At 38.4% G+C, this 7,500-nt stretch overlaps 1 long non-coding RNA gene across 1 annotated transcript in view; it reads left to right on the top strand.

Moving 5' to 3' along the window:
• LOC138006109 (uncharacterized) overlaps positions 1-2,520 on the top strand; it is a 2,525-nt gene extending 5 nt beyond the window's left edge. The window contains exons 1-2 of the long non-coding RNA XR_011123848.1: positions 1-1,199; positions 2,111-2,520. The exon at positions 1-1,199 is cut by the window's left edge and continues 5 nt beyond it. This is a non-coding gene — a long non-coding RNA (uncharacterized lncRNA). The remainder of the gene's footprint in view (positions 1,200-2,110) is intronic.
• The last annotated feature ends 4,980 nt before the right edge of the window (positions 2,521-7,500 follow it).

The following is a 7,500-nucleotide window of genomic DNA, read 5'->3' as shown; positions in this document are numbered from 1 at the left end:
TTTTTTCGCGACTCTAAAGATTCGAAGTGATCGAGACGATCGAGACAGTGATCGATCGAAGTGGAAAATAACACTCTAGCATTTGTCAAATTTTGTGGAAAGTTAGACGACTCATACCCTGGGTGCCAGAGGATTTTTTTTTCAAGGACGGAGAGAACACTCAGCGATTCCAAATCAACGGTCAAGAACACACGATTGATTACTTCGCGAGTCTGCATGTCAAGTAGCAATGCGTCCTTTTGTATTGGCTACTGTGAATTTTCTTGACATGGGGTGTTGGCCTGCCCCCAGATTATGTAAAAATCTTACAGAAACCAGCGAACTGGCGACGAAATTCTTCTTTGTTCTCGGGAACTACAGGAGCAACTTGGTCTTGATGGACGAAAGGTTTTTGCTTTTGAAAATAAGTTTGGCTGGCCGTTGTTATTGAAGACTGTAGCGTAACGCGGTCATACAACTTTGATCGTATAAAATCGTCCACTGGGTTTCTTGCTGTAGATGAACTGTGAGTGAACTTCAGCCACAAAGTTGAATTTTCTTAACACCTGGGATTTACAATTTCCACGTCACGTAACCTTGACTGTTAAATGCCATCGATCTGTGCGAGGTTTTTGTTGCTGTTCCTCCATAGGGAGCCCACACAAACAGTGTGTCTGTTTGTATGTTCGAAATATAAAGAAATGTATGGGAAATATTGAAGAGTCCTAATATAGTAAACTTACATCGAGAAATGTCTATGTTAAAGCTCAAAATAACCTCAGTTGTTGCGTATTGTCATTTCTGCGGCTGAAAATGGTGAATTTGAGCGATTTGGTGGGTTTTCCGTTGACTGTTACTACACGTCCTTCTAAGGAGCTTTAACATTGTCATTTCTCGATGTAAGTTTACTATATTAGGACTCTTCAATATTTCCCATACATTTCTTTCTGTTTCGAACCTACAAACTGACACACTGTTTGTGTGGGCTCCCTATTGTTCCTCGCAAATATTTTTGCAGAAACCATTCCAGGAAATCTGCATCAAAGCGTCTTCCACTCAGTGTTTGGCAATATTGTCCTGCTCAGTTGTGGAACAGCCCAGAAAAGTACATTACTGTAACAGAGTAACCATGTTGGTCAACTTTTTCATATTTATAAGTTTGCAAAACGGCTACAAAAACACATGTGCAGCAAAGCTTTGGAAGCATGCAAACACTTCAGGTATATTATATAATAATAATTATAATAATAATAATAATAATAATAATAATAATAATAATAATAATAATAATAAGCCTTACAGCTTTAGTTAGATGCGTACCCCTGACTGAAAGTTGTTTAACACTAAAAATTAGTATGAACACCAAATAATAATTATTAACAATTATTGTTTCGCCGAAGGCAAGGTGAATATCGGTTAATAAAAACCGAGATGAAGTTGAGGTTTTTATTCACCAACATTCATAAAGTCTGAGGGAATATCGGAAACAATAATTTAAATTTGCCTGACAATAGAAGCAACTCAATTTCTTAGTAAATGATGCCATCATGCAAATCGCCTATTACATAGTTGATTATTTGAATGATACACATTTTCTTTAAAACAATTAATTATTTATTCGTCTGTCACCTGAACAAAACAGCTTGTGGCTATTTTGAAAAAACCGCTTCGGTGATTATCACGTAATAATAATCATCTCAATGACAAGCAATCAGTGCAGAGAACTTTCAGTAATTATACTAATAAGCATATAATTCCTATAGCACAAGACAATAATGAACAATAATATCATAATTCCATGAGTGCATGTTGATATGAGATCAACAACTCAATCATATCCAGTGATTATTGTTTTATTAAATTTTCATTTGATTCTTAACACTTGGACATATTTAAAGGCAATCAGTTTCCAGCGTGGTAACACTTGGCGCAATCAGTTTCCATATTATGTCATACTGTATAAGAGCAGTTATTTGAGAGTGAGTGAAACCAATCAGAAAGTGAAAAACACAGTATCCGTGGTTCAAAATTTCATAATGTAACTCAGTGTAAGGTATTATCTTTCCCCTTGTGCTTACTGTGTCATTATTCACTTTCTGTGTAATGGTTTTGTCATTGTTTTTGTTTGTAGGAAATGGTAGCAATACCTGATTTAAGAAGAAACTGAAGTTGTGCAGTAGTACAGCAACCTACTTTACTCTCTGCAGATTAGCTTTCTTGGTTCACGGAAAACCCCTTTCATTATTGTAAATACATTGTGGCATAGAAGATATTCTCAAACAGGTCTGGAGAATGTTCACCAGCAAAATTTCCCATTTTGTCTGGATCATATAAGTTCTTTCCTCCTTTTGTTTAGTGGTTGACTAGTGACTTGTGAAATTGTATGGTGCACAAGAGAGCTATCATTGTTAGCTGTAAATGCAGTGTCTCCTTTAGTTGTAAAACATATATTAAAGGAACACAAATAATATTGTCATTGTTGTTGAGTAATGTTAGGATTTAGTACTGCCAGTGGTATTACAAGTGTCTCTTTTGAGTGGATTCCCCAACTTTCTGCTAACTTGACCCAAACAGATATATATAGGTGGAGAACAAATTCGGGAAAATGAAAGGAAAAAATACTAAACATACATCAGTTCATTATTACAATACACTATTTTGTTTTGTTCAATATTATTTGCACTAGAAAGAAAATTAACGACCATAAGAATTTAGTCCGTGATAAGGAAAAGTTTGTTCTGACTGAAACCTATATTGGAAATTTAGGCATTTGGGGTGCTTTTTCACAGAGTTACATGTGCGTGGTGTTAATTTTTATGTCAGTCCAATATTTTTCTTGAAAACTGTGTTGTCTCTATAACTTTGTCCTTTTTTGTGAAGCATGACATTTTCTTCTCTCAATTCAACATTTGATTTGTGTTGCTGATCTTGTTTTTCCAGCAAAAGTGTGTTATGTTGAATAATAATTATTTTTGTTATATGACTGTTTTTGCCCCCAGCAGCACATGCTCTCATTGGTTACTTCAAGGTCACATGACATCTAACAAAAACACTTTTGTCGTTCAAAAGTCTCTGAGCGGGCAACAGTGCAAAATCTATGACGTCAGAGGGTAACAGTGCACTGTTGCCCGCAAATATTGACCGACGACCACCGTTGCTGTTCCCATTGCACGTTTTCCTATTTGTGCTATATAACAAATAACCTTGGGTGTTTGGTGACACAGCTACATTGTAAAGCATAACCATTATGAAAATGATATCTGTTTTACCTTATTATAGTGAGCTAACTTTTTGGTGTGGTTTTACTCACAGGTCTTATAATAGGCCAAAAGCAATTTGAGAAATTCATGGGGTTGTGCATTGTGTTCAATGCAGTTTGTTCTGTGCATGTAAATAATAATATGAAATGAAACATGTTTAGTGGCACTCAATATAATGCTAAGCAGTGTACTGCTGTCAGTGGCGTGTGTGTCTTGGTGAAGGGGGGGGGGGGGGGGTGGGTACTGCAAAGGCATTGGCATGTCATTGTCGTAATGAGCTAAACCCAAATACTTAACTTCATGTTTTTTTGTGAAAGTTTTTGTTTTCGTTCTCGATTTTTCTCTGCTTAATATCCAGCTCCTGCTTTTGATCCTTGAGGGTTTCTACCTGTCTGACTAATTCTGTGTAACTTAGTGCTTCAGTTCTCTTGGCAGATTTTTGGCACTGACAAAGAAGGGGGCGTAGAATCTATATTGAGGGGTAGGGGAAATTCAATTCAGGGCAGATTATTATTGCAACTATTGTAATGTTATTGCATCACTCACCTTCATTGGTGAAATGTATTCATCCATGTGGCAAATTCTGTAGTCTTTGTGAGCCAGTAGCAAGTGAATAAAAATTTTCTAGTCTGGTGAACTGTTTTGCTGGCATCAAAAGCCATAAAAAGCGCTTTGCACATTGAACTAGAGCACCTTTGCTGACATTTTCAGTCTCTAAACGGAAAAAGCAGCTTACTTTGTTGAATAAACTTTGCAAAGAGTCCCATAAACTTGAAAAAGCACACAATCCCCCGGTAGTCAGATGTGACAGTTGACATATTTTATTTTTAGTTACACAAAACATAGCAATGAACGTTGTTAAAGGGAAGAAAATAACAGGGTTTGTTGTCAATATTTGCCGCTGTTTAATATAACAGGCAGCCGCTCTGTCGCCTTGGCTTATAAAGCGAGAAAACTTACATTGTATGAACAATGTCGACAAGATATTAACTCGAAGTTAAAAACATACATGTACGCTATATGCATTTCAGGACAACTTACGACCTGAAAACCTCACAAACTATAACGAGTGGCGTGAAAGTATAAGGCACTGGACTTCGCTTTTCTGTGTAAAACCAGTTACAACTGTGAAGACGAACACTAGCGGTAAAAAAACCTGCTTCTCTTCAAACTTCGATTTGAAAAAGTCTCTCTTGGTGTATGAAATCGGAATTCCACCTTTAAACACCTCTCAAAAATTTTCATATCAACGAAAAAAAAGTCATATTTGATATGTTTCGCGAAAATAATTTACCTCCAACATATCTCTGTTCTGAGCTTAAAGAGTAACCGACCACCTTAAGAAACGCAAAACTCTAAACAACGAACGTCAAATGAAGCTTCGAAGCTCGTCAAAAACTCTATTGCTTTAGGCGAACTGGTTTTGGTCCGATCTCTTCCCTGACGGCTCTGAAGCATCGTTGAATGATGGCAGATTCAGATCATCTTTTTGCAAATTTTCTCAGAGAAACCCCAACGGCGTGACAGCCCCGACAATGACGTGGTGGATTTTGATTTGTCGTCCGCCATTATGAAAATGGAATGGCGGCAACACAAGTGTGATTCTAGTGCGCATGTCTAGCGGTTTTTGCGCTCTCTCCACTGGGCCAATGGACTAAACACTTAGGGAGGGCTGGGTAGATATTTTATTCACCTATGGGAGCAGGTTTAGGGGAGGATGGAAATGGTAACACGAAAATGTCCGAAACATTGACAGAAATAGCATTTCTCCCCAAATTGAGCCAACATTCAGCAAATGCAAGGACGAATTCATATATAGATATCTGTAGTTTAATACAATGGGCAGTCTCAAATCTGCTTCATGGGGCACCCACGAATCACTCACCAGTTGCTTGTTCCCTCGGTATTTCTGTTGTGGATAGAACATCCCTTTACTGTTATCTTTTCTATTATCGCGCGCTAGCAGCCGATAGACATCACTGAATTTCCCCAATAATTATGATTAGCATTTCTCGCATTGTGTTAAAGCTGAAAGCGAAAAAAGAAGAAAAAAAGGGAGAACGATTGGCTAAGTGAATCTGTAGAATATAGCACTGTACGGAAAGGACTGGGACCAATAATATAGGTCGGTTGATCCTACGTAGACGATAAAATAAAAGGATGTTTGGTTGCAAATGTTGTGTGCTAAGAGCTCCCTCTAACAAAATTGGCGACCCCGACAGGACCTGGGATTAAATGAAGAAGAATTACCGGACTTACGACTCTTGGCGATCGATTTTTGTATGTTTTTGAGCCTTGTTGTATTTTTCGCTCTGACCACGGCCACGTGCTTCAAGTGCCCGCCATTTTGTACCGTATTTGCGGAGAAAAACGAAAACGTTCCGTTTGCTTACACAATGGCAGAAGAACTTCAATTGGAAATACAGTCGCGCATTTATGCTGCAAATTGGAGTTCACTCGAGCGAACAGCCAAGTTCTTTAAAGCTGATATCGAAGGCAAGACGAGACTAGCCGTAGCGAAACATGTTGTCCAGCGACTTGAGGAAGAGATTGGAAAATTAGGAGACACTGAAATCGTGCCGTATCTTGGAGATTTAAAACAACTATTGACGGAACAACCATCCGTGGGCAAAAATGGCGAAGGTAAGAGTGGAAAACAAGTTATTAGTGATGTAAAACCACCGCAGGAAGACTCGGTTCAAAAACTGCTGGCTACTAGTGCTTTACGTAGACAATTTAAGATCTATTTAAGATCAGTGGTCAAATTGGGGAGCCTGATCAGAAAGATAAAATCAGTTTCTCTTCGCTAGCACGTCAAATTCAAACGGGGTTGGCTCAAGGTTATGTTGAGAGTGAAATTGTTGATGGTGTTATCCGTTCGATCACACCTGGTATGGTACTTAGAAGTTACCTTGAAACTCATCAAGACCTGACATTGGACCGATTAAAAAAGATTCTCCGAAGTCACTATGGTGCTAAAAACACATCAGAACTCTACCAGGCACTAGCATCCTTATGTCAAAGCCCGAAAGAATCACCCCAAGCCTTTTTGATGAATGCTCTAGACCTGAGACAGCAAATTCTGTTCGCATGTGGTGAGGGAGATGATAACACGTCCCTACTGTATGACTCTGGACGTGTACAACGTTTATTTCTTCGGTCAATTGAAACTGGTTTACAAGATGAAAGCATTCGTGCTAAGATTCGCCCATTCTTAAAAGACCCAAATGTGACAGATGAAGTTTTGATACAACAAATGAGCATGGCAAACTCAGCAGAGAAGGAGAGGGAGAAGAAGCTGAAAACCAATAACAGATCTAAGCCACCAACAGTATCAGGGTCTTCACTGTCAGACGACTCACCAAAAGATAAACAAGAAAGTAAGAAAAGCAACTCCCAGAGTGATATCTTAGCAGCTATTACTGCAATTAAGTCAGACGTTGAGGCATTGCAAGGAGAAATCAGAAAGCAGAGCAGTAACCAAAGTGTGCCTCACACTTGCTAGTACCATGGTTGATGTACCCTGTCTTGCAGCCCTACAGCTGATGTGTACCCCTTTTAGTACCAGTTCAGCCGTTGTATTCAATGTCAGGTTGATGTTTAGAAGCAAACCCTTAGAAACTCAGTTGAAAAGGAACTGAACCTGTTGAAGCTACGTTCAAGTTAGATATCATTGATAAACATTTATTTCAGTATACTTCTCTATGACATTTAGCCCGTGCAAAGAGGTGTAATCTCGTCCTACTAGAAGAATTTTTTTTCTCTATTTAAGATGTTCTTTGTATAAGGAAGTTAAGTTTTGTTAGTAATCGTAATGGACCGTGATGCGGTAGCGAATAGAATCAGTGACGTTTAAGTGAACATATCTTGTTATTCTGGCCTGATCAACCAGGATCCTACATTTCACTTCAGAACGAGAAACAGGAGTACAAGGAACTGTTATAAAAGACTGTTGTTTACTTGTTTATGTTGAGGACAACATTATTTTTAAGGCGGGAGAAATGTAGAATAAGCACTGTAAGGAAAGGACTGGGACCAATAATATAGGTCGGTTGATCCTACCTACGTAGACGATAAAATAAATGGATATTTGGTTGCAAATGTTGTGTGCTACGAGCTCCCTCTAACAAATCAAACAATGCTCGTGCGCTGGCTGTATCGGGAACTGCAATGAAATTTTGTTTTGCCGCATGTGATTGCGAAAGATGGTAGTCGTTTTGTTATTGTTCTGTCTGAAAGGAAAAAATGTAATCAGCCTTTA

Source organism: Montipora foliosa, chromosome 6, assembly GCF_036669935.1.
Source record: "Montipora foliosa isolate CH-2021 chromosome 6, ASM3666993v2, whole genome shotgun sequence".
Classification (NCBI taxonomy): domain Eukaryota; kingdom Metazoa; phylum Cnidaria; class Anthozoa; order Scleractinia; family Acroporidae; genus Montipora; species Montipora foliosa.
This window is presented reverse-complemented; position numbering and strand designations above follow the sequence as displayed.